The sequence below is a fragment of the Adiantum capillus-veneris genome, chromosome 26 (assembly GCF_014529385.1).
Source record: "Adiantum capillus-veneris isolate H3 chromosome 26, ASM1452938v2, whole genome shotgun sequence".
Taxonomy (NCBI): Eukaryota; Viridiplantae; Streptophyta; class Polypodiopsida; order Polypodiales; family Pteridaceae; genus Adiantum; species Adiantum capillus-veneris.
In genome coordinates, this window is record NC_140956.1 from 16078805 (window position 1) to 16106094 (window position 27290).

The 27290-nt window shown below is 40.8% G+C and overlaps 1 pseudogene; it reads left to right on the forward strand.

The window, feature by feature from the left end:
• Nucleotides 1–9303: 9303 nt before the first annotated feature.
• LOC147423058 (uncharacterized) lies at nt 9304–10237 on the forward strand (annotated as a pseudogene).
• The last annotated feature ends 17053 nt before the right edge of the window (nt 10238–27290 follow it).

Consider the following 27290-nt stretch of genomic DNA (forward strand, 5'->3'; position numbering starts at 1 on the left):
ACTATGGGATGGACAATGCACGGCCCAACAAAGCAGCAATGGAGTCCACTTGTTCCTGGAGATAGATAGGGAGGTTCTTGAGTGTAACCCAAACCGGGAAAAATTCCATAAACTCTTTGCTTGGGCAAAACTCAAGCATCCATGACATCACATAAGAAAAGTGTGAAACCCCCCCAAATGCCTCCTCTTATAGCCAAATCTTGAACTGTCTACTCAAAAACATATCTACCCATACTTATCAAGCATGATTACATGAGTATGAGAAACGCTATGCTCAATTTCCAGGAATTTATACAAAAAGATATTTTGGATAGTGAAAAGGTAAGTTTGAGCAAAGATACTTATATAATTAGTTTGAGCAACCCTATGCTCAACTGTCAAGAATAGAACAAGATACTTTGGATAGTGAAAAGGTTGAATTGTTTCTTCAATCCATTGGACCCAAACTTCAAGAAAGTTAAGAGCTACTATTAGAATACAAGAACATGAACATGAATTAAAGGCATGGTGGAAAGAGGCTGAGGATGCAGTCTCATTGTAGTCTCAATGCTTGCTAAGAATTAATGACATAGAGAAAATATGGTGAAAAAAGGGGCCACTCCTACCTCTAGCATGCTTGTGATCCCAACAAATCCTAATACCATGATTCCAAAAGGTGACAATTCTATGCTTGATGAGCTTGTTGAGGGCATTTATGAAATGGAGTTGAAATTGGCAAGGCTTGAAGAGAAAGGTCAACCTTTTGGACATAATTCCCAATGTAAAGAAGGTTTTTTTAATAGATTTATATGGTGTGAAGCACAAACCATGGAATATGGGAATTTGATAGATTTAACAATGCTTTGAAAAGGAATCTTGTGTTCTTAAAGGATGGAAAGATCCATACATGAGAGATAGGTATGCCATTAGGAACTAAATTTGGAAGTATGAAAATGGTACTAGAGGATATGCCAATTAGTCATGCCATCTCTACAATGGAGGCTACAACCTATGAGGCAAAGATAGAGCGCATTTCAAAGAAAGGGTCAAAGACTTTTCATGAAACTTTTGAGGATTTTGATGGCTGTATATGAGGCAAAGATAGAGCCCATTTCAAAGAAAGGTTAAAACCTTTTCATGATACTTTTGAGGATGTTGATGGCTTGTGGCTGTATGTAGTGGCCTCAACTAAGAAAAGAAAGACAACTAAACTAGTGTTGGCATGAAGCTGGTGATTGCATATGCCCCCCAATAGGTTGGTATGATCCTATGACTCTTTGTTGGTGCATTCTTATCTTGAAAATTTCTAAACCAATGAAGCAACTATGGAAGAAAAATGGAGGTGTGCGAATGGGGATGAAGGATCCTCTACTTCAAAGAGAACAACAAGATCTATAGAAAGAAAGGATTCAAAACCTTCTCAAGAGGCTTCACCACACTTGCCTCCTCCTCTTAAGGCTCCAATGGAGGAGGTACATTGATAGGAAAGAAGAAAGAGTAGGGAAAGAAAAAGAAAAAGGTCCTTACAGGCTGCAATGTGACATTGAAGTTCCTACAAGCTTAAAACACGTACTGGAGGAAAGGATTTTGAATAGTAAATTTGAGTTTAGTTTGGGTGAAGTTCTTGGCATAGCTAAGCGTGAGTTCCATGAGGAGATTATAGATATTATAAAAAATAGAGTTAGACTCATGTAAAGTCTACTCCTCCAAAGTCACAGAGTAAAAGAGAGCCATTGAAGGCACAAGTGATACATGTACAAGATAGGGAATGTCATAACAATGTGGTAGGATGCTATCAATCTTTTGTAAGAGTTATGCATGCTAGATTTCTGGCTGACAATGATGAGGATGAAGCCTCACATAACATGTACAAGAGAAACAATGGAAACTTTGGTCAAGGTGGGTGATCTTGAAGTTTTGTATGTTGCATTGATTAATTATGGCTCCAAAATTAATCTTGTGTCCAAGAATCTTTACATGAAGGTCAAGTGGCCAATAGACACTGACCATGGCTTGATTACTAGAGTTGCCAAAAACTCTTCAAAAGATCTCTGGGGCATATCCAAACGTGAAGGTGACCATTGGAAATGTCAAAGATGAGCAAAACTTCTTCATACAAGAGATGTCTACTTATCCTCTTATCCTTGGGCAACCATGCATCACAATCACTTGCATGGAAACAAAGGTCTTGGCTGATTTTTTTTCTTATGCCAAGATAAAGAGTAGAGATGGGAAGTGGGATGTCCAATTCTTGAGATTATATGTGAAAATCATGAGGGGAACCATGATAATCTTTGAGAGTAGAAATGGGAAGTGGGCTTTCTAGTTCTTGACAGTATGTGTGAAATCATGAGAGGAACCATGATAATCTTCGGGAGTATCCTCTAGCAAAGGCAAACAAAGAGTTCAAGGACTTCAAAAAGATGAGGAGTTTTCACCATGTATTATTGTGAAGCAAGATTGCAATGGTACCAAAAGAAAATGGATCTCGCGTGACCCAGAAGAATCTTTCTCTATAAGTTTTCAAGGTCTAACAGAGCATGGGTTAGTATGTTTCATGAAGCATCTTGATCTTGGTATTTATATTAAGAGGTGCTCGCTTGAGGCCTCACTTGGCATTACATCTTGCAGACTTTACTATACCACTTCCCAGGTACTATGTTATTTTGAATTTTTGGGCTATATTTTTCTTCGTGAATGTATCCATCATAAATAAATTTTGAAGTCTTAAGTTGTGGATTATCTTTTTGTGAATTCACTACAAGAGCTCGCTTAAATATCTGGAGGGAGATCAAGTTTTTAAAAAAGTTACTTTTTAAAATTTTGGCTGATATCGGTGCTCATATTGATGACTGTACCAGTGCACATACCAGTGCTCATATCGACGCGTATAACAACACCTGTACCGGTAGAGCCTGCAAAAATAGAATCGTGGGACTTTCCTACGCATTTCCCTCCTTTCTTAGCTTCTTCTCTTGTCCTCCTCGTCCTCACTTGCTACAGATCTGCTGCCTCAGGACTTGCTGGAGGTGAGATTTTAACTTGTGGGATAATCCCCATCAACAAGGTGATATTATTTTCAAGTTTCCTTGTAGATTCGTGCACTTTAGTGTATGTGTGTGTAACATAGCGTATGTCTGTGTGTGCGCGCATTTTTAGAGGTTTGAGAACATTTTTCCAACTCTTTGTTGCTCAAATAGGCCGCATGTGAGTGCTCTAACATTATTTTTTGTTGCATATACACATACACACACACACACACACACATACGCACACACATTCACATAAACATGAACGCAAGTAAATAATAAGGCACACTAAACAATATAAACACACTATATACCACACAAACACATATTTTTCAAATTTATGTAACTTATAGGTAATTGATTAGATATTTAGTTGCTTACCGGTCAGGAAGGACTACTCCGTATTTAGGCTATTGAAGGCTACAAGCTTAGGGCTAGCCGCTTAGTGTTAGCCACTCAGTGTTAGCCGCAAAAGAACTTCGATAAACAAAGTAAACTAATGCAATTGGACTTCAATAAGGCACATAGACTACAAAAATGCAAAAAGATTTCAAAAAAAGACTTATCTCATGGCTAGAGATTGTGAGGTTGTTAGAGCTAGTAGCAAATAATAAAAAAACCGCAAACGGACTTCAAAAATACAAAAGTCTTCAAAAATGACTTGTGTAAAAAAAAACGCAAACGGAGTTTGACAAACAAAGTAAAATAAGGCAATTGGACTTCAATAGCGCACACAGACTTCAAAAACCCTACTATATAGTCCTTGAACAGACAAGATTATTATCATGTGGTCCTGATCTTCGTGCACCTCTAGACTGAGGTGTGTGAAGATTGGTCATGGCTAGAGAATGTGAGGTTATTAGAGCTAGCGACAAATAGTAGAAGAACTGTAAACGGACTTCGAAAGAGAAAAAGTCTTCAGAAATGACTTGTGTACTTCAAAAATGCAAACGAACTTCGACAAACGAAGTAAAATAACGCAATCGAACTTCAATAGCGCACACAAACTTCAAAAACGCTAATATATAGTCATTGATCAATAAAGACATGATTATTACCCTGCGGTCCTGATCTCTGTGCACCTCTAGACCAAGGTGTGCAGAGATCGGTCATGGATAGAGAATGTGAGGTTGTTAAAGCTAGCGGCAAATAGTAGAAAAACCGCAAACGGACTTCAAAAACACAAAAGACTGCGAAAATTGACTTGTGTACTTCAAAAATGCATACAGAGTTTGACAAACAAAGTAAAATAATGCAATCGGACTTCAATAGTGCACATAGACTTCAAAAACCCTAATATATAGTCATTGGCCAATAAAGACGATATTATTACCCTGTGGTCTTGATCTCCATAAATCTCTAGATTGAGGTGTGCGGAGATCGGGCATGGCTAGAGAATGTGAGGTTGTTCGAGCTAGCGGCAAATAGTAGAAAAATCGCAAACGAACTTCGAAAATGACTTGTGTACTTCAAAAATGCAAACAAACTTTGATAAACGAAGTAAAATAAGGTAATCGGACTTTAATAGCGTACACAAACTTCAAAAACCCTAATATATAGTCATTGACCAATAAAGACGAGATTATTACGCTATGGTCCTGATCTCCATGCATCTCTAGATCGAGGTGTGCGAGAATTGGGCATGGCTAGAGAATGTGAGGTTGTTAGAGCTAGAAACAAATAGTAGAAAAACCACAAATGGACTTTGACAATGACTGTGTACTTCAAAAACGCGAAAGAACTTTGATAAACAAAGTAAAGTAACGCAATCGAACGTCAATAGTGCACATAGACTTCAAAAAACCTAATATATAGTCATTGACCAATAAAGACGAGATTATTTCCGTGTGGTTTTAATCTCAGTGCACCTCTAGACTGGGTGTGCAGAGATCGGGTATGGCTAGAGAATATGAGGTTGTTAGAGCTAGCGGCAAATAGTTGAAAAACCACAAACGAGCTTTGAAAACGCAAAAGTCTGCGACAATTGACTTGTGTACTTCAAAAACGCAAACCGACAATGACAAACGAAGTAAAACAACGCAATCGGACTTCAATAGCGCACACAAACTTCAAAAACCCTAATATTTAGTCATTGACCAATAAAGATGAGATTATTATCCTGTTGTCCTGATCTTTGTGCACCTCTAGACAGAGGTGTGCGGGGATCGAGCATGGCTAGAGAATGTGAGGTTGTCATGTAGTTAGTAGTGTGTACTTATAGTACGAGTGGTTTAATTATTTGTTGCATCATTCATAGATAAAGTATGGACGATAGGATGGTGTGTCCTTGTGCACACTGCAAGCATCAGATCTTTCAAAAACAAAAAATCTACGACCAACACATACGCAATAACAGTCTCTTCTACAAGACCTCCGTTATCGATCTCATGGTCCAGAGGCAGTAGATTCATCTCCGCAAGTAGATATTGCTTCAAATTCATCCCAGAGAAGACAATTTTCAAACGAATATCCATTGACTAAGTCCACCCAACCAATACATGATTCCACATTTCAAAAAGGAGAGATGGAGCAGATGTTAGACGTGTTCTTTAATATAGATTCCATCATTGAAAACATAGAAGACGACAACATTCAAGGCAATACTGCGAACTAACCTCAGTCATCCCGTCCATATCGACGGCATGATAGCAACGATAAAGAGGGCGAGATGATGCAAACTCTTGCACGTATGCCGCTTTACAATGGTGCAAAAATCTCAGTTCTCTATACCGCTTTGGCAATGCTTAATTTGCAGTCTGCGGGTGGTCTGACGCCTCCGTCACATAGCTTTTCAAGTAAATACATTCTATCTTAAGCATGCCAAAGTGAAAATTATAGTTCAATAATATGATCAAGGGGTTGACCTGTTCATGTAACAACAGGTTGCTCAACAAGAAAATATTGTCGGAAGGCAATCACTTGTCTCCTACCCGTCCAACCGCTAAAAATCTTCATACTAACTTGGGCATGGATTATCACAAAACACATGCATGCCCTAATGATTGTATACTGTTTTGCAATGAGTATGCAAATCTGGAATAGTGTCCCAAGTGTGGATCAAATAGGTATAGAGATAACACACAAGGAAAATTTATCCTTGCAAAGGTCCTTTGACACTTTTTTATCATACTAGATCGAAGAAGATGATGTGATGCGGGTACTTTCTGATTCTTGTGCATGGAAGCACATAGAGGAAAGTTGGCCTACATTTAAGGATGAGCCTCGATGTATCCGCTTTGGTCTGGCAATGGACGAAGTAAACCCATTTGGATTATAGAGTTCGTCATGGAGCACGTGTCCTATTTTCTTGGTTAATTATAATCTTCCACAATGGATAGCTATCAAGAAGGTCCATCTGTTGTTGTCACTGATCGTCCCAGGAAAGTACAAAGCAAAGAACATGGGAAAGCTTTGTCCAAGAAAGTAGGAGTAGTGCCAAGGATGAGAACACAAAGACTAGTCAGCTTGAATACTTTGGCTACATCCAAGACATCTTGAAGATTAGCTTTAGAAAGTTTGATATTTTTATCTTTGATGTCAAGTGGTTCAAAGTTATTACTAGCGGCCCTAATGCAACTGTGTGAAAAGATAATAGTGGATTGATTCAAGTGGACTCTAGGCGGGTGTGGACAGATGCGCGGGATACGTTCGTACTTTCATAGCATTCTGAACAAGTTGTGTTCACACTAGATCCACTATGAAGAAAAATTGATGAAAAAGATATGTCTAAACCGCGTTGGCTCTATGTTGTTCAAGTTGCTCCATAGAGCAAGCAAGTTTGTGAAGGATTGGAAGTTGAGGTCGAAGAGCTTCATGAACAAAGTGCAGGGCTGGCGGATGATGTAAGTTTGAAATTTGAGTAGGAGGTCAGTGGTGAGAATATGCTTGAACCTAGAAATGAGCTTTCAAATATTGAAGTTGATGCAAGAGCAACGAATAAGTGGAGTTTGATGACAAAGATGAAAAAGTACAGATTGAGATAGACACCTTTGGTGCATCAACTCTCAAACAAGATGAGAGATTGACTACTGAATTTTGCTAGGATTTCTTTTGTAAAACTCTTTTTATTAGTCTACAATACTGGATAGATTCATTGAGTTGTATTGCAGCTTCGTTTTTTTGTTATTTGCATTGCTTAAGTGTTTCTTTTGTAAAATAACATATTGTATCTGTGTTATTTGTGTATTTGTAGCCATGGCCGATGACAATGATACATACTCTTCTAGTTTTAGTTTTCTTGTCACTCCGACCGGCATGTGACCCAAGCAGATGGGCTCCTTTTTGACACGGTTCACACCATAGCAAATAAGCTAGGCACGGAACCTTTGGGTAGCTGGTTTCTTTAGACCTACTACTACCACTTCTACGTCTAGGACTAGTGTTCCCCTTACACCGACCGGCCCCACACCTCAAGCGGGTGTGCCCCCTACACCGATGACTGGTTCATCTTTGAGATGAGGTAGACATCGTTCTGGAGGTGGTGGTTATTGTGGTAGCGGTTCTACCGATGCGTCCACACCACTGAGAGAGCATCTACCACTCTGTTCAGTAGATAGTTCACCAATTGGAACATCGCATACACCTTGGGGATCACATGCGCATGATCCTAACAAGGTGTACAAGAGCATGGATGGGGCTGTTGTGGTGGATACGGTACGAAAGGCCATGTGACAGAGGATTTGGCAGCTCCATACAGTTTAGTTTGGCCACTCTATGATGGAGACTTGGGATAATCAAGATGATGAAAGAAAGAATTACATCGTCGATGCCATTCACAGAGAGTACATGCCAGCAGAGTGGTAAAATTTAGTTCTTAATGACTGGATTTTGAGCGTGGTGATTTCCACAATGTCACACCGCCAACTAGAGGTGAGAGACAGGTACAGGGACGATAGTCCCAAGCCGGCATGGTTGGATGCAGAGGAGTGGGTGGGGATTGCATGGGAGACATAAGACAATCATGAGAGATTTCAGCAGCAGAGAGATGCAGCCAGAGCACGTTGGGAGTGTGCTGGAGCGTCACATCTTAGGAGTGGAGGCTACAACACACTTCGGAATGAGTTTGTAAGTAATATACGTATGCTTTAAATTGTCAAAAATGTATATTTTATTTGAAGATTTATCTAATGATTAAACCATAATTTTGCAGGAAGCTGCTGTGAAACGCTCTCCGACATGCCAAGAGGAGAAGTATGGGTGCAAGCATGGACTTGTGGCCCTTTTGACCCAGCTGCAGGAGGAGAGAGAGGTCGTCGACTGGGAGGCATTACCATGAGGGTGGCATCCTCCACACATGTTTTTTTTGTAGATGTGGTCTTCTTGATACAATTGTACTCATTCATTGTATACATGTATAGTTTCACGCGTTATGTTTATGGTTTTGTATTCCGCCTACAATTATGATTATGGTATGAAAATCAAGTTATGGTTATGGTTTTGCAATTATGGTATGGCACAGAGGTTATGGTTATGGTCTGGCAATGATGGTATGGTTATGGTTTGGCAATGATGTTATGGTTATGGTTTGGCAATCAGGTTATGGTTATGGTTTTACAATTATGATTGTGGTATGACAATCAAGTTATGGTTATGGTTATGGTTTTACAATTATGGTATGGCACAGAGGTTATGGTTATGGTTTGGCAATCATGTTATGGTTATGGTTATGGTTTTGCAACAATGATGGTATGGCTGTTATTTTTATGGTATGACAAGCAGGTTATGGTTATGGTTATGGTATGGCAAGTGGGTTATGTTTATGGTTTTGCAGTTTTCAAGTAGACATTATGGTTATGCTTGTGAGAACTTGTCACGATTAAGCTTTTAATTTTGTGATTTTGTTATTCTTACAATTTTGCTAATGTGTATACATTCGCTCTTTAGCGTCAAACTGTGGGTGGAGTGTGGTTGCTTGTGCACTCTTCTTTTGGGTAGAGACGGTTGTTTTCTGTTGCTGCAGTACAGGCAGCATCGATTCCCAGCCCTCTCTGCCAATTTTTTTTTGCAGGTTTTGCCCTTGGTGCAAGAATCGGTATATACATGCTGGAATAAGCCTCGATATAGGCCTCAATATAGAAAAATTACATACCGACACTTATTGAGACGCATATATCGGCGTAAGTTTCATTGCTTATTCCAACGGGTTTAATACCGGTGCATATACCAACGATACAATTTCGACGGTCATACTGACGCTTATTCTAGGGCTTGTTACTTTTAAAACAAACTTTGAGTAATTGGTATCCGCGTCGATTTTCACACGACATGTTGTAGTAGTGATGATTAGGATTTATGGATGCCGTTTATAAATAGTGGTGTCGCTTTTGTACTGGATTCTTCTTGTCCTTTGAAGAAGACCAAGAAGAAAACTCGGACTCTAGAGGAGTCTATGGGGCTACATGCATTTCCCAAAGAGACATAAGGTATCACTTTGGAAGATCCAAACCCAGAAATTATGCAAGCAAAGGTTTTCAAGAAAAATAAACACCATAGAGTGTTCTTAGATTCTTGGAAAATTGATCACCCATGGGTGTATTGCATGATTGATAATGATAGGAACGAGGGTTCCAAGTGCAAATGGTGTACTTTGGTGCATAAGTCAACACCATTTGTATATGTACAAGGGTCAAAGTCCGCACAAAAGGTGGCCTTGTGTGTCCATGAGAATTTTGATGAACATTGCAAGGCAAAAGCTAGTTAGATGGAAGGAACATGAAAAAAAAAGCATGGCTCCAATGCCCAAACATGTAGAGGAAATGCACGATGCAGAGGAAGAGAGAGTTGTGACATGTATGCAAATTTGGTTGTATGCCATGAAGAGGTCTATGCCTATAAAAGAGTATTCTAAGATATGCAACTTTCATAAGTTTATGGGCACACCAAACATGCCCATTGTGAATGAGTACTCTTCAAAATATGTAAAGTTGCTGGAGAACAATTTTAAAATGCAATTCACCATGTTTACTGGGGAGAAGCTTAAATGCGATATAACAAGAGATCCACGATTTACATTACAAATTGATGAGAGTACTGATATAAGTACTACGTAGAATATGATTCTTTATGTGACATATATTAAGAATGTAAGAAATCGTGAAGTATGTACAAAATTTGTGGATGTTATACATCTTGAAAGTGCTTTGTATGATGCATTGGTAAAGTATTTAAAGGATGTGGATTTATCTATGGAGAAGTCGATTGTAATGCCACCACTGATGGAGCCTCTGTGATGACTAACCAAACACTGGGCTAGTTTCCAGGTTGAAAGAAAAGGGGCCACACCTTATTAGCTTTCTTGTATAGCCCATTGTCGAGCGCTTGCTGCTCAGGATGCATTTAAAGCATATAAAGAGTTCAAAAATGTTGATAAGATTGCAAGACAGGTCTATGAGTGGACCTCTAGATTTTCTAAGAGGCATGCATTTTTGGAATTGTTGGGTATTCAAGCCGAGTAATGTCTTAGCTCGTGGGTACAAGCTATATAGCATGAAAGTAACGACTTTTAGTTGTAAGTCAAGTCTTGCATGATACACTTCTTGCATGATACACTTTTGCTTTATATACATTGTAAGGCTTCTACACAAGCATAATTTATCAACAGTAGCGTGTTTCTTTTTGCTGTGAATCTAGTCTCTCTGTCTCTCTCTCTCTCTCTCTCTCTCTCTCTCTCTCGTTTCTCTGCACCTTATCCTCGCCATGAAACCTCACAGGCGGCATCCCCCATAGCCTCAACCCCAACATATGGTATCAGAGCACTTGGTGGTGCTCTTGAGGCAACCTGAGGTCGCGGTAGAAACTGCCATTGGCAAGGCGAGAAGAAGGTCAAATAGGAGAACTTGACGCAGGCAAATAGGCTGCCAAAGCAAGGAGGAGAGGAGCTCTTCATGCTGATAGATTTTGCAAGTCGGAACCTCTGTATACGTACTGAACTGCTATCGACTGCAGAGCTAGCTCGTGGATGGTGCGTGACTGCATGTGATACTGGCGCTTCAGACCTCGCATCTTAATTTACAGAGCTGGTCGAGGGTGCACGAGACAAGGTCAAAGCCTGCATAACCTGCGTACCTCCTCGCGGTGCTCCAGAGAGCCAACCGACTCTACTCCTCGCGGTGCTCCAGAGAGCCAACCGACTCTATTAAAGGTCGTTATTTTTCTTTTTGTTTAAAGGTTGGCTTAACACATCAACATACCTCCTATTAAAGCTAAGGTTCACACATAAGGCCAGTCACACCCTCAAGACACGCCGTCCGTGCTCGGATCAGTAACCTATTGACTCGTAAAGTTGAAGGCGTGTTAGCTCGGGAATAATAAATTGTGGACGGATCTTGTCAACCCTTCTGCTTCTAAAGCGTGTTTCTACAATAGCTTAATACGTGCAAGCAAAGATAGAACTGACGCTGAATATCTATTTGGTACTGAAGATCTATTCGAAAGAGTCTTTACTTCATAGGCATGTTCAAAGTGCCAAGCAAGGTTTATGACCTGCTCAACCATATCGAGATCCACAAGAACATAGAAGCTTTGTTTTCAAGAACTTGGTCCATCACCAATGTGCAAAGTTCAAAGTTGATTTTACATATTCAATGTCATAGGTTTATTTAAAATTTGGTATGTTGTCAATATCAATTTCAAAGCCTTGTTTTAGCTTCTCGGTAGTCGGTTACTGTCATGCCAAACTTTTGTATGGGTTATAGACACTGCCATAAAATAAAATGGTAAGACCAGCCTTGTTGTTTGGTTGAGTTCTGGTATGTCTCACACTGATGGTTGTTGGAGGGAAGTACAGACACACACCTATGCTATAGTCAAGGGGGGGGGGGGGGGGGGGGGACTTCTACTCATGGCTTCAGGTGAATGAACTCTGCCATGGTCTGTCTGTCTCGAGTCCATTGTCAGTGGTTTGGGCTTGAGGGGGGGGGGGTTGTTGGGTATTCAAGCCCAATAATGTCTTAGCTCGTGGGTACAAGCTATATAGCATGCAAGTCACTACTTTTAGTTGTAAGTCGAGACAGATTACTTTCACTACCATAAATTTGACACTTAATCGACAAAAAATGAGATTTTAGAACCATTATGAAAATTGAATATTCAAGACACAAGCAATCTCTTCATACTCGAGACATATGTAATTCAATTCCATGTGGCATACCTCCACTCAAAAATAGCCCACCAAAAACTTTGCTACCTAGATTTTGCAAAAAGTTAACACACAATCTCGTAAGCCTACAATGCTATCCAAGAATGTCCTAAAGCCTGAAACAACTCCACTTTTGTCAGCAAACAAAAACAATTTCCTAAAGCAACCGGAAACAAGTGCTCTCTCTCTCTCTCTCTCTCTCTCTCTCTCTCTCTCTCTCTCTCTCTCTCTCAGCTTCTTTGTGCCCTCGAGCTGCCCCCCCTTTCCCCTTGCCAGCAAGCTGTGGATGCACCCACTGCAACTACATCGATGATGGATGCATTGGCAATGATGAAGTGAAGTGCCCAATGCATGATGCACTCAAGCATACCCAACTACCTTATGACCATCTCAATGAGATTCTTGACGTATGATTTGTTTATTGCTTTTTACCGGGCTTGACTAACAATAACTCCATATTAAGGTCCGATAAGAATCTCAAGAGAAGGTCCCAGCCTATGAGGCTCATGCGAAACAGGTAGATGCTTAGCTATTTCTTTGCTCAATTGTGACAAAAGTTGATTCCTAAAGTCTCCTTTACTCAAACAAAGTTACAAAAAGAGACATTACTGAATAGAATCTTGCAAGTGCAAATTTGGGCTTGTCTAGATGGACAAGACCCTGAAAGGGGTTGAATGGATAGCTCTAGCCTGAAGAATCAGAAAAATAAATAAAGGAAGCATAGAAGGTTGCCAGCTCCTTTCAAAATGTTTGCATCAAATTGAGAGTGGTCCTTTGGAAGTTAATAGTTCTGAAGAGAATTGGATATTTGTGCACAGTTATAGTGAAATATCTAAGCAAAGCGGCATTCATTTCAGAGAATTTAGTAGGTGCTTATACAAACAAGTAGGTGCTTATACAAACAAGTTAAATTGATTCAGAGGTTAACATATCTATCTGTCATAGGTCTCCCTAACCTTGTGGAAATTGATTGTGGTCTTTTGGATTTGTGAACGTAGTTGTTGATGTGCATGAGGTATTATACTATATTTTAAGGGAGGAGTTTAAGACAAACGCAAAGCGGCAATCTTGAAAAAAGTAAAAAAATTTCAAAACACCTGAAGTGTATAAGTGAAGGGTGAGTTTATGACGCGATTTGAAGCTTCCAAAGCTTACCAAATCCTTTGCAGAACACGAGCAACCATCATAGGAGCAAAGTTGTTTCTTCTATACGGAAACATCTGTGGCTGCAATCCAATGCCCCAATCCCTTCAATCATGAAAAAAAAAGCTTTCATATTTCTCACCATCACATTGCGATGGTTGTACTGATGTCCAATCTCAATACCTCAACATCATGTCGCCTTGCCATCGTTTGCCCAAGAGGAATGATCTCCTACCACAAACCATTGCTTGCACCACTTTATATCGCATGTGGCACCGTTTGAGCTATAACAGCTTCATAATGGATTTGGTATATCGCATGTGGCAATAGCTTCATAGTGGATTTGGCAGAGCAATTGGAGCCGATTGTCACACGGTTAGCAGCAGTCGACTCAAAAGTCAACACGATTTAGGGCACGTGCTTCGAACTCGTGAACTCGCTCATCACAGCAGGCTGTTTTGATTAGCAGCAATTGACTAAAAGTCGCTCATCACGAACTCAGAGCAGGCTGTTCTCGAACCGCTACACTACGTGCACGTGCTTGCACGCATTGAGCGGCTTGCAGCTCTTTATCACTTAAAGAATATGCTGCCCCCCAAAAAAGCGCCATGACAGTGAGCTCGACGTACACGCATGCAAGGTAGACGGTTTGCTGCGGCAACCAGTCCGCGTCGGCGCGGACTGGTTTCAGTAGTAGACCAGATCAGCGAAGGTCAATTTTTTTTAAAAAAATGACAAGACAGTTTGCAAATTTGTACCCATTTTATAGGCTGCGTTATAAGTGGAATCTGCTACAGATTCCTATCTCGGGGCTTATTTGCTCAGTGCTCTCTCTCTCTCTCTCTCTTTCTGTGTGTGTGCGTGCGCGCGTACGGCTTGTTGGAAATGGCTTGAGAAGGCAAGAAGGCCACAACAACATATGGCTTGGTAAACGAGCAAAAAGAGGAATGAGGTGCACGAGGAGGCATATGTAGGGCTTGTTGGAAATGGCTTGAGAAGGCGAGAAGGTCACAGCGACATATGGCAGGGCTTGGTGTATGAGCAAAAAGAGGAAAGAGGTGCATGAGGAGGCGTGACGCACGAAAGTTCAAACAACTGATTTTCTTTAAAAAATTAAGGCGTGTAATTTTGATTCATATGCTCGTTGACTGGTGCAGTGTGTGCAAATTTTTCATGTGGTCTCTAGCAGTTCAAAACCTATTTGACTTAGCGTTTTACTTCAGCAACAAAGCAACAAGGTAAATGATGTAGGGAAAGTAGTTTAGATTAGTGTTTAAGGAAAGTGTGCCTCCGCTTAGAGGGCTCCCCCATAAGCCCCATAACGGCGTTCTAAAAGGGCCCATCCAAATATTTATGCAGGCATCATACCCTTTGGTTAAGGAAAAGCATTCGCATGCAAAAATGAAGGTAACCGTTGTAGTTTTGGTGAGGGGTATTTTTCAATCACCCCGCACATGGAAGCTCTGCCTTTACAACCGCTAATACCTGATTACCTAGTCATCCTCTTTATATTATTCAATAGCATTTTGTGTACTACTACAACGTCACATGGAGTAGATTGCCTGCTCGTGGGGATATGGGGCATGCACACTAACTACAATTGGGTCCTTTAAAATTTTGGTACCCTCTAAAGTAATAGGGGCTATATGGGGGAGCCCTCTTAGCCTTGAGCCGATTGAAAAATCAAAATAGAGGGTTGAAGGGAAGGGAAGAAGGAGAAAACCTACTTGGAAAATTTTAGAATATAGAGTAAAATTACATTCTTTTGAAAAATTTTCTCTTTCGAATTATTCTAAAGGGAATTTTGTATGTTTGTGAAATTTATTTTTCAAGAACACTGCTTCAAAATGATCGATTCTTTATCTAGCCTGTCCACAAATGACAAGGAAAGCTATTTAATGCTAGGTACTCTCGACTACTAATTGATTATGTTTTTCTCATTAATGTTTAGGCCCTTGGTTGGGGTTGATCCCGTGCTTGCACTATTGCAATTCACTCTAAGTAATAAAGAAAACCTGAAGGGAGTTGCTCGATTATTTTGTCGCTCAAAAATACTCGCATTGCAAAATATGACTTTGCATATGTTTTCTCTCTATGGCATCTTGCATCGCGAGGAAAAAAAAAGCACTTCTTAATTTCCACTTTAAAAGCATATGCCCAAATTCCTTGCAGCAAAACCTTACAAGGATTATCATCTGCTCGTTGTTAATTGCTCTCATACTAGTGTGCATTGTGAGTGTGCACAATGCATTAGTTACTATGCTAGTGGACATCTCTCATTGTGCATTTGTTCAAACAAATGCACAATGCATTAGTTACTATGCTAGTGGACATCTCTCATTGTGCATTTGTTCAAACAAGCGTAATGCACTTTTTTTGGAATAAGCACAATCACTTTTAATCATCGCTTCCTTGAAGTGTAAGAATGGAAACTTATTTCTCTCTATCACAAGATTGGGCAACCACTATTTTAATCTAGGATGGCCCCTTTTTTAAACGATTTTCCTAAAATTCTTCTATGAGGGCCATGCGAGGGACAATCGACTGTACCATCTCCAAATGGATACATCGTGATCCTCGACATCCCTCTTGCTTGAGACCGACATTAAAATAGGATTACTCCTCCTCTTTGATTCCAACTCAAGAGGTTGATAACATTCACTTATTTCCTACAAATCCCTTAGTTGCAAAGATCTTTGCTTACTGGTCCAACTCCCCAATCGAATTCATCAGACTAACTTTGAACTCAACCTTCCAGGGTCGACTGGTGGGAATTCTCTAATTTGCCCTTGCTTCAATGTCACTTGTTCTTTTTTCCTTGATTATGGCCGAGCACAGCCGTCAGTGAGTTCCCCTAAGATGAGTGTTTTTATAATCTACTGGACTTGCACGAAATCCTGCGGAAACTATGCCGAAAAGGGGCGCACTGTCCTGCTCTTCGCTTTTCTTCTCTATGGCGACCTCAGTCGATGCTCGAGCTGGCCAACGCGAGCTCTACCTCCCTCCTCGCTGCCTGCGGGCTCTGTTGCCCGCCATGCCCTTCTTTTTACTCCTTGTTTACACACTAAAAAAATCACTTAATTTATTTGGGCGGCCAATTTGGTTGGCTTGGGCGGGCAGCCATGCCCTTGGCCTTTTTAAAGGGCATCACATTCTCTTTAGGCAATGGCTGGGCGGCCTTTTTAAAGGGCATCACATTCTCTTTAGGCAATGGCCGGGTGGCCATTTTAAAGGGCATCACATTTGGCATACAAATTTACCAAGGCATCGGAAAATTTAACGTCCTCTGCACTCAATGCACTCTACAAGACTTCATTTCAGACAATAATCTCACCGAGATCTTTTTGTGCTTTCGTAACGGCACCACATTTGGCATACATATCGGCCAAGGCTTTGCCAAGATTCTTCATTGGCAGCCATAGTCAGTGTAAGGGAATCACCTTTGGCATAAATGTCGGGCTGATGCAATGCCTGTCATCCTTGATTGGACGGCCACATTAGGCGGGCACTATCGTACATGCCGCCTAAAGCACTGCCAAGCATATCATTTTTCTCCAGCAAGCTGGAGCCACGTTGGCTTTTCCTTGCCATCATTGCATTCCAAAACCTGGATGAAAACTCAAAAATTCCCAGATAGCACTCCGATCGAGCCGACCGGACTGATAGAGAGTCGGCCTCCGGTGCATCTTTAACGGCCAATAACCTGGCAATTGTAACTCCGATCACTGATCAAAAAAGACTCATGTGCTCCACAAAGAGAGCACTTTAGGCACGTGCATTCACTTCATTTTTATTCTCTCAGCTGCAGTAGTTGCCCAATCCAGTACAGATCTGCAACCAATTCAAACTTCAAGCTACCATAACTTCTTATCTGTAGCTCCGATTGACGAGCCATAAAGACAGGCTAGTAGAGCACTTAGAGTAGTTCAACTTTGATTAATAAAATACCAACTATGATCACTTCAAGCATACTCAATGTTTAGCATTACCAAGACATCTTTTGGCCCGTAGAGCCGCATCTGGCACACTTTTAGCTTAAAAATTGGCATGTTAGCAAGCCCTTATAACTGTCGAATGATCATGTAGGATTCAAATACACCTGATTGGCATTGCTTTTATCATTTTCTTGTCATGTGAGCTTTGTAAATTTATACCATATGTTATTTGGATTCTTGAGTATAGGCTATCGAGAAGCCTCCTTGATCATCCCATCACTTCCTTTTGGTAACGGTGTAGCCACTGGCCTCACTTTCTTTGCAACAGTCTTGTATTTTGTCTCTACCTGTGCTTGAGCTGCTTCACCTGAATCATCCTCAATATGCATAAGTGCTTCATATATACCTAACTCATCATACATGTCCATTGAATGGACCTTAACCACTTCAGTTCTGCTTTGTAACCTGTGTTCCCTGATCTCCTCAAGCTCTGACATAGTATCTATATAAGATACCTCTTCAAAGATTCATGAAAGCACATCATCTAATTCAAGCACATCACATCCCTACAATTCACTTTGAATACTTGAAACATACTATTTTTCCCACTTTGGCAAATCATTAAGTTTTCTGAAAGACACTGAACCTTCAGATGTTAACCCAAAAAACCCTGAAGAGAAAGCTTCTCTTTGCGAGAAATTCTCCTCACTTGTACCACCATAGTCCCGCTTTATAATGGTACTCCGAGAAAATCCTGTGCAAACCTATGTTCTCTAAATTACTTGCGTATCTTTGGGATTGAATGATCACGTAGACTATGCTTGTTCCTAGCATGGTCAACACATACAGTCAAGAATTGAACTGCTTTCTTACCATCTTGGCTTCAAACCCTGGGCCGAGCCATCATCCAACACCTTAGTTTCCATTCGCATAGCCATAATGTAGGGTTGAACCAAAATTAATGGATAAGAGGAGTGCTCCTGTATAAAGAAGTTTTGCTCATCACAAACAACCCCTACAGTTACCTTAACATTGGCACATACACCATAGAGGTCGTCTGGAAGCATATTGGTAGCTCGAATCCTCCAACCATGGTCCACATCAATAGACCATTTCCCCTTTTTCTGCAAGCCTTTAGCCATCAAATTGATCTCCGATCCATGATCTATGAGTGCTAATACCGGCTCTTCAATGTCACCAAGCTTCACAATAGTTTTGGTTGTTGCTCTTGCCCAATGAGTCCTTGAAAATTGACTCCTTGGTATACTTTCATTGTCTTCATCTTCAATGAAATGAACATTTCTTACCTCTCGTATAGTTGGATTTGACACCACCACAGACCTCGACTCTTCTTCTTCTTCAAGATCTGCCAAATACTCTTCACAGTCATCCAAAATTGCTTCAATGTGGCAAACCACCTGGCTCTTATTTGACTCCGGCTCCTGTTCACTTGGTATCTACCGCTTTCTTTTGATGATATCAATAATCTCCTTGTGAAACTCACGGTTGGCAATGCCCTAAGTATCACCTAATGTGAGCTCCACTTTGCTATTCAGAATGCGCTCTTCAAAAACTTTCTTTAAATCTGTAGCAAATTCAATGTCAGATTTAAGCTTATATGAGGGTCCCATGGGTTTACCTTGCTTTTTGTCCTTGGGTGCCTCCTCCATCACCACTTCAGGAGTGGGCTTAAGACTAGGTCCTTCTTTTTTGCTGTTAAATCTTGTTGTCCTTTTTGATGTCGTAGGAGCTTCTTCATCTCTTTTCTGCTTTCCTCCACCATAGCCTCATTATCTTGAGACTTCACAATGAACGCACACACTGAGAGGGAATCCACTGGATCAGTCCACCCTGTGGTTTCTTGAATTGAATTACCTACTTGTCGTAGCTTCCCATAAGTTACCTTCCCTATTTCTGATGTCTTCAAAGCATAAGGCCATAATTGACCCTTGGTACCTGCACCATCATAATCACCCTTCCCGCAGACTTGCAACCCATATGTAGCTGCTTCCACACAACAACATTATGTTGGATCTCTTCAACTATCTTTTTCATGCCGCCCCTACTAAACCTGTTTCCCTAAGGTGAATCTTCTTGTCCTTCCAGAAAACCACATTCCTTTTGTAAGCTTCATCAAATTCATCACATTCTTAAACATACTTGTGGTCTTCACTATCACACCACATGCATCGGTCCTAGCCTTTGCATGGAGGCTGATGTCTAGGCTCAGAAGTAGACTCCTTTGTAGCTAGCCCTTCAAATTTTACAGCTTTAAAATTCAATTTTAATTCTTGAATACCTTTCACCAATTCTTCAAGAACTGGCTCCTCCACTCTGGGTATGGCCGAGGTTGTTTTCTCCTTAGGTTCCTCTTCCACAACATCCATGATGTCAGCCACGATCATCTTATTGACTCTCATCTATTGTTTCACAATCATATTTACTGCTTTAGTGACTATCTTCCAGTCGGATGTTAAGCCCAATTCTCGTGTTGAATCCTCTAGCAACTGCACTAGACTCTTCTGAAGTCGTGGATCAGCAGCCTGAATGAACAGTTCGACCTTTTGATCCTTCATTGAACGTTGCTCTGTCGAAAAAATCTGCTTGAATTTCTTCTCAAATTCCCATAATAATTATCGAGCAAATAGATTTTTTTTCTTCTTCTGCACCCACTTCATAAAGCTTTGTCTGGTCACCCTTTGCGAATACTGAAGAAGGTATTCCTCCTGAAGCCCCTTCTTGAAATCCTGCCAATTCGGGCCTTGAACCGCCTAAATTTCTTTTATTTGTCTCCCTAGTTTAGGCTCCGCAATTAAATGGAATCCTTCCACTGCATTCTGATCATTGATTCCATTATCTTTCATTGCCATCCCGTAGATATTGCAAAACTTGCTAATATCCCGGCCTTCAAATCACTATAATTTCTCGGTAACTATGTGCCGAGCTTTACGGATCCTCTCTTGCAGATTATACTGCTGTTGGGAAGCCTGTTGTTGTTGCATGTAAGCGCAAACTGTTGCCTCATTTGTTGCATGGCTGCCTCTTGCGGTGTCGACATCTTTCTCCACACACTGCTCACCCCGGCTCATTTCGTGTCGGGGTCACCAAGAATGTCGAAAGATTTTTATTCAAAAGGTGAGCCAGGAAGGCGCAGGGACCTTGGCTGTGAGAGGTGCGAGGAAAAGAGTTGCAACAGACACAATTAATGGGAACAGAGCTTAAAACAGACAATTTAACTTAAACCAAATAATCAACAATATCCATGATTAATCAACCATTAATGGAGGCGTTTATGCTCCTTACACGGTTGAACTTGTAGTAATCCAGGTGCAAATCGAGACAATTGTTACTGATACGATTCGTTCCCTCTTGCTGCTTCAAGATTGAAAGAGAATTGATTTACCTTCCGCTATGGCTATGGGAGCTTCGGTGTCGAATGGCTTAGGAATTTCGATTTGGCTTACGATTGTGGCTCAGGTTTATGGCTTAAGGTTATGGTGGCTAATGATTAGGGAAGTTTGGTTTTGAGAGCTTATATTTGCGAGCTTTAGGTTTGGACTAAGGTTTAAGCTTGGCTAATAAGAGCGATATTACGTTTGGCTTAAGAAATTGAGCTTAATAAGATCAAGAGCTTTGCTTGTTGGCTTGGCTTAAGCCGGCTTATGATAATCCGTCTTAGGCTTGGGTAATGAGATTAGAGCTTAGGAAAGCTTGGCTTTAGAAAGAGAGCCGTCTTTTTCTCTTATATAGATTGCATGCCTTTTTTTTTCCTTGCTAAAAAGGGCCTACCCATTAGAGATGTCGCTAATGGGTACCCACTCGATGACGTGGTAGGATGGATTTGGACTTGCACAAAATCCTACAGAAACTATGCCGAAAAGGGGCGCACCATCCTACTCTTCGCTTTCCTTCTCTACGGCGACCTCAACCGATGCTCGAGCTGGCCAGCACGAGCTCTACCTCCCTCCTCGTTGCCTATGGCCTCTGTTGCCCTCCATGCCCTTCTTTTTTCTCCTTGTTTACACACTAAAAAAATCGCTTAATTTATTTGGGCGGCCAATTTGGTTGGCTTGGGCGGGCGGCCATGCCCTTGGCCTTTTTAAAGAGCATCACATTCTCTTTAGGCAATGGCTGGGCGGCCTTTTTAAAGGGCATCACATTCTCTTTAGGCAATGGCCGGGTGGCCATTTTAAAGGGCATCACATTTGGCATACAAATTTACCAAGGCATCGGAAAATTTAACGTCCTCTGCACTCAATGCACTCTACAAGATTTCATTTCAGACAATAATCTCACAGAGATCTTTTTGTGCTTTCGTAACGGCACCACATTTGGCATACATATCGGCCAAGGCTTTGCCAAGCTTCTTCATTGGCAGCCATAGTCAGTGTAAGGGAATCACCTTTGGCATAAATGTCGGGCTGATGCAATGCCTGTCATCCTTGATTGGATGGCCACATTAGGCGGGCACTGTCGTACATGCCGCCTAAAGCACTGCCAAGCATATCATTTTTCTCCAGCAAGCTGGAGCCACGTTGGCTTTTCCTTGCCATCATTGCATTCCAAAACCTAGATGAAAACTAAAAAATTCCCAGATAGCACTCCGATCGAGCCGACCGGACTGATATAGAACCGACCCCCGGTGCATCTTTAACGGCCAATAACCTGGCAATCGTAACTCCGATCACTGATCAAAAAAGACTCATGCGCTCCACAAAGCGAGCACTTTAGGCACGTGCATTCACTTCATTTTTATTCTCTCAGCTGCAGTAGTTGCCCAATCCAGTACAGATCTGCAACCAATTCAAACTTCAAGCTACCATAACTTCTTATCTGTAGCTTGACGAGCCGTAAAGACAAGCCGGTAGAGCACTTAGTGTAATTCAAATTTGATTAATAAATCCCAGGTATGACCACTTCAAGCATTACCAAGACATATTTTGGCCCTTAGAGCCACATCTGGCACACTTTTAGCTTAAAAATTGGCTTGTTAGCAGCTTGAAGCTTCTCTCTCATGAGTCTATCCACAAGTATGTAGACAAGTTTTGGGATTTACATCTCAAGGCTACTGTCTTTCAAAAGATAGACTTTGCCGAGCAAAAGCAAGAATTCTATGCGAGATTACCTAAAGAGATGGACAAATACATCAACTCTGAACGTCCTGGTTCTATCACCGAAGTAATCCATCACACCATAGCTTCTTCACGCAACAATTTCTATCAAGGGTCTAGACGGAATGTCAAGCCCATGAAAAACAAAGACAAAAATGATGCAAAGGGGAAGACCAATGCTCAAAATTCTTCCCAAGGCACTTCCAACAACAACAACAACAATTGGTCCAAGGAGAAGGGAGTTTACAAAGGCAAACAAAAACTCTCTCTTGTAGAGCTTGAAGCTTTTGGCAAGGACATAAGTGTTTCAAGTGTGGGGAGCAAGGACATGGCTATAGTTCTTGACCCAATAAGAATACTTGCAATGAGACTCCTAGGGATTCCACCATCAAAGCTCCAAAATAGGATGTTCATTGCAAAGGATCATCACTTTTCTATGCTTGGGGAAAGGTAAGAGAGCATGATGCCTTCTTCTTATTTGACCCTGGCTCTACTTACAACTTCATATCAACGGAGTTGGCCACCGAGTTGGGCATTCAACCTTTCGAGATGGGAGATATGATAATGACTGACACAAATTTAAAGGGACAACAAGCCTCCGTTACTCCCTTGATTGGGAAGTTGAGGCTTTAGGTCCAAAGCTATGTCGACAAAGAAGACTTTTTCATCTCTCCTCTCCAACATGCGGGTGCTATCCTAGGGGTGCCATGGTTTGATCGCATGGCTGCCAATATGAAGTTCCCTGAAAGGAGAATCTTCTTCACCGAGAGGGGAAAGAACATGTATATAGATGCTAGTGAGCGTGGTCACACTATTCCACTTTTAAATCCTCCTGCTTTTGATAAATCAATGAAGAGCTCAATTTTTGCGTACATGATTTTTGTTAAAGAGTCTCTAAAATATCCTAATGTTTCATCAAATGTAAATGGTAGGAATGAAGAAGAGGTAGACTTGTCTAATTTTCTAAAAGGATTCCAAGATATGTTCGTCGATGATATCCCTATAGACTTACCTCCAAAATGAGGGGATGATGACCATTGCATTGAGCTCCTTCCAGGAAGCTCACTGCCTAACAAGCCTCCTTGTCGAGTCTCACAAGTTCAACAAGAGGAGATCATGAGGCAAGTACAGGAATTGGTAGATAAAGGGATGGTGAGGACTAGTTACTGTCCCTTTTGTTCTCCAATCCTTTTAGTGCAAAAGAAAGACATACCATATGTGTGTGGACTATCGAGCACTAAACCATATAACTATCAAAAATAGATTTTCCGTGCCTCACGTAGAAGATTTGTTTGATAAGCTACAAGGCTCTACCTACTTTAATAGGAGTGACCTTAAAAGTGGCCATCATCAAATAAGGATAGTGGATGAAGGTATCCTAAAGACCGCATTTCCACAACGTTTGGTCTTTATGAATATCTAGTCATGCCTTTTGGCTTGACTAATGCACCAGCTACGTTCAATTGTCTAATGAAGAAAATTTTTAGACCTTACCGCAAATTCACCGGAGTGTTCTTTGATGATATCATCATCTACTCCAAGTCTTTGGAGGAACATAAGCAAAATCTCCAGGTGATTTTTCAAGCATGGAGGGAGAACAAGCTTTTTCTCAACCAAAAGTAAAGCGAATTTTTCCTTCAAGAGATTTAATACTTAGGTTATATTAACTCTCAAGATGGTATCCATATGGATCCATCAAAGTTAGAGGTAATAAAAACATGGCCTAATATACAAGGAATCTACATGAGCTAAGAAGCTTTATTGGTATGTTCGCAGACTATAAACGCTTCATAACAAAATTCTCTTAAATAGTAGGACCACTACATGACTTAACTAAGAAGAGCTTTAAGTATGTATGGACTACTAAGGAGAAAAATGCTTTTGATAAGCTCAAAGAAAAGTTTACCTTCCAACCAGTCCTCATGCTTCCAGATGTCTCAAAGCCATTTGAGGTCCAATGTGATGCTTGTGGAGATTTCCTTGGAGCAGTTTTTCTTTGAGAAGGGCATGCCATAGCATATGAGAGATGAAGGCTCAATATCAATGAACGAGTCTTGGGCATTTATGAGAAAGCGCTTTTAGCTATTCTATATGCCCTAGACACATGGAAGCACTATTTATTGGGGACTGCATTTATTCTACGAACCAACCACCAAAGTCAAGTATTTCATGATGCAAACCAAGATTTTTGACAAACAAATGAGGTGGGAAAATTTTCTTTCGTAATTTAATTTCCATTTTGCTCACATTGCTGGTGGTAAGCACAATCAAGTGGCTGATGCACTTTCACGAAGACAAAAAGTTAATGCGGTGTCTATAGCTACTCACAATGATCTATCCTCTATGATAGATGAGTATGCTACTGACCCTGACTTTAGAGACATAATGTCAGCCCTTGCTTTGGGGAAGAAAGAGGAACCATTCACCTTGGAGGATGGTTATCTTCTCCACGGGAATAGGCTATGTGTTACCCATTCCCTTCATGAGAAAGTTATGTATGAATCCCATGCTCCCCCCTATGCGGGGCATAGAGGTATTCAACCTACTCTTTGATGAGTAGAGATGTATTTCTATTGGCCTACCATGAAAGTGGACATACAAGAGTATGTTTCAAAATGCGTAGTATGCCAAAAGACTAAGTATGATAGAGGGAAGCAACCTGGATTACTCCAGACATTGCCTATCCCAAATTCACCATGGGAGAGTATATCCATGGATTTCATCTTTATCCATGGGAATACGAGAATATGGACAATAGTCGACAGGTTTAGCAAGCAAGCACACTTTATTCCTGTCAAAAAGACTATTAAGGCACACTAAATGGAAACTCTCTTCATATCTCATATTTTCAAACACCATGGATTACCAACATCCATCGTGTCAGATAGAGATTCTAGAATGACCAGCAATTTTTGGAAAGGTCTCTTTGAAAATCTAGGAACAAGATTGAATTTCTCTTCGGTCTATCATCCACAAGCGGATGGCCAACGTGAGATAGCCAATCTTACAATACTCGATCTACTCAAGACTTATGTTATCGAAGTAGATCAGTTCTCACAATGGGAAAAGTACTTACCTCTTGCAGAGTATGCCTACAATAATACTGTACATACTTCTACAAGAAAATCACCTTTTAAGATCATTGAGGGGAAACACAAAGTCCCTTGCTACTCAAAGTACATGGGAAGATCTTCGCATGCGGATGAGTATAGCCGTGACCTACAAGAATCTTTTCAAAAGATTAAGGAGACTATATACATCTCTCAACAAAGGCAAAAAGCTGCTGCTAACAAGCATAGAAGGTCCTTAGCGTTCAAAGAAAATTATTGGCAAAAATCCTACGGACCATCAAAAGTATTATGCTAAGCTAGCAAAAAGATACTATGGTCCTTTCCAAATCTTGAAGCCCATCAATGAGACGGATTACCAACTCAAGTTGCCCAACCATTGGCTCATACAGAATGCTTTTCACGTGAGCCTACTCAATCCCTACAAATGAGAGCCACCAAGTGAACCAATTATTGAAGACCCTCCCAAAGTTGAAAACCAAGAAGAGGTGCTACAACCCAAAGCTATCATTTGGCATGAAGACAAGATACTACGACATGGTATGATTATTCGATTATATATTATTAAGTTCAAAAATTATCCTTTTGAAGATGCGAGATGGATGCAAGGAATATAGCTTAAGGATAGTATGAACCTTGTCCTGCTACATTAGAGTAAGAAAATGTACAAATTTCTTTTAAATGACCCATGTTTTTGTCTTATAAAAATAGGTCTCTTTTTAATTGTGCACAAATTTAAATATTATGCATGCTTAGAATCATGTTTGTGATGACGACGTCTCTCAAACACCAAGTAGAATTTGTCACTCTACTTTGGGAGAGTGAAATAAACTAAAGAGAAAGCATGCTTGCGGCAGCTATGTCTCCCAAGCACCAAATGGATTAGTCATCCATCTTGGAAAGATGTCGTAGGGTAAAAAGGGATCCTCTACCCGCTAAGTAAGATTGACTAGTGACTAAGGCTTTATCTCTTCTAGCTCATGATCGAGGACGACTATGATTTCAAGAGAGAGGTAATGTCATAAAAAATCTAATATATCTAACCAACCCAAATGATTTTCTCATATTAAACTGATCATTTAATGTGGGAGTATAAACGAGAACAAGGGTTAAGATATAGACCTGTGCTTATAGATCTATCTCAACGTGAGGCCAATGGTAAAGGGGCCCAAATGAGAGATGGTCTATCAAAGAGCAAGGCTAACAAATGGAGCATAAGACCTTAGGTTAAGCTTCATTGAAGACCTCAAATAATTAGTGTAAAAGTCCTTTGACCTTAGGTAAGCTAGGGATGATCTTGAGGTGGGAACTCAGCCCAAGCTTAAGGTGCTTGAGATGCTTGAGGTGCTTGATGATTGAGATGCTTGAAGTGCTTGTCATGTTTGAGATGCTAGGGCTGTACTTGAGGTGAGAACCCAGCCCAAGCTTGAGGGGCTTGAGAGCCAAGCTTGTGGTGAGAACTAGGTCCAAGGTTGAGGGGCTTGAGGTGGCATAAAAGTCAAAGCTAATCTCTACAAGGAGGGGGCGAGCACTACAAGAGGGGGGATGAGAGAGAACACACGTACACTCACACAGGGCATGCTTGGTACAAAGAAAGCAAAAGGGACACTTGTCAAGTTTCTCCTCATGTTTCCCTCATGGTGTGCTTGAAGCCTATTGGTTGGCCACCCAAGGGGTCCAATGATAAATTATAAGATTTAATTAATTTTTTATACATTTATCAAGTCCTCTCCTTGAAAGGGAAAAGGGAGACAATTGTCCCAAGGCTACCCTTGTTGCTTGATTGACCTCTTGATTGTGATTTGCTAGGCCTAGAGGGGTCCAATGAGCTTCAAACATGAGCTACAAGGGGGGGTTGACCAAGGAAGCTAGGGGCTTGCTTAAAGGGG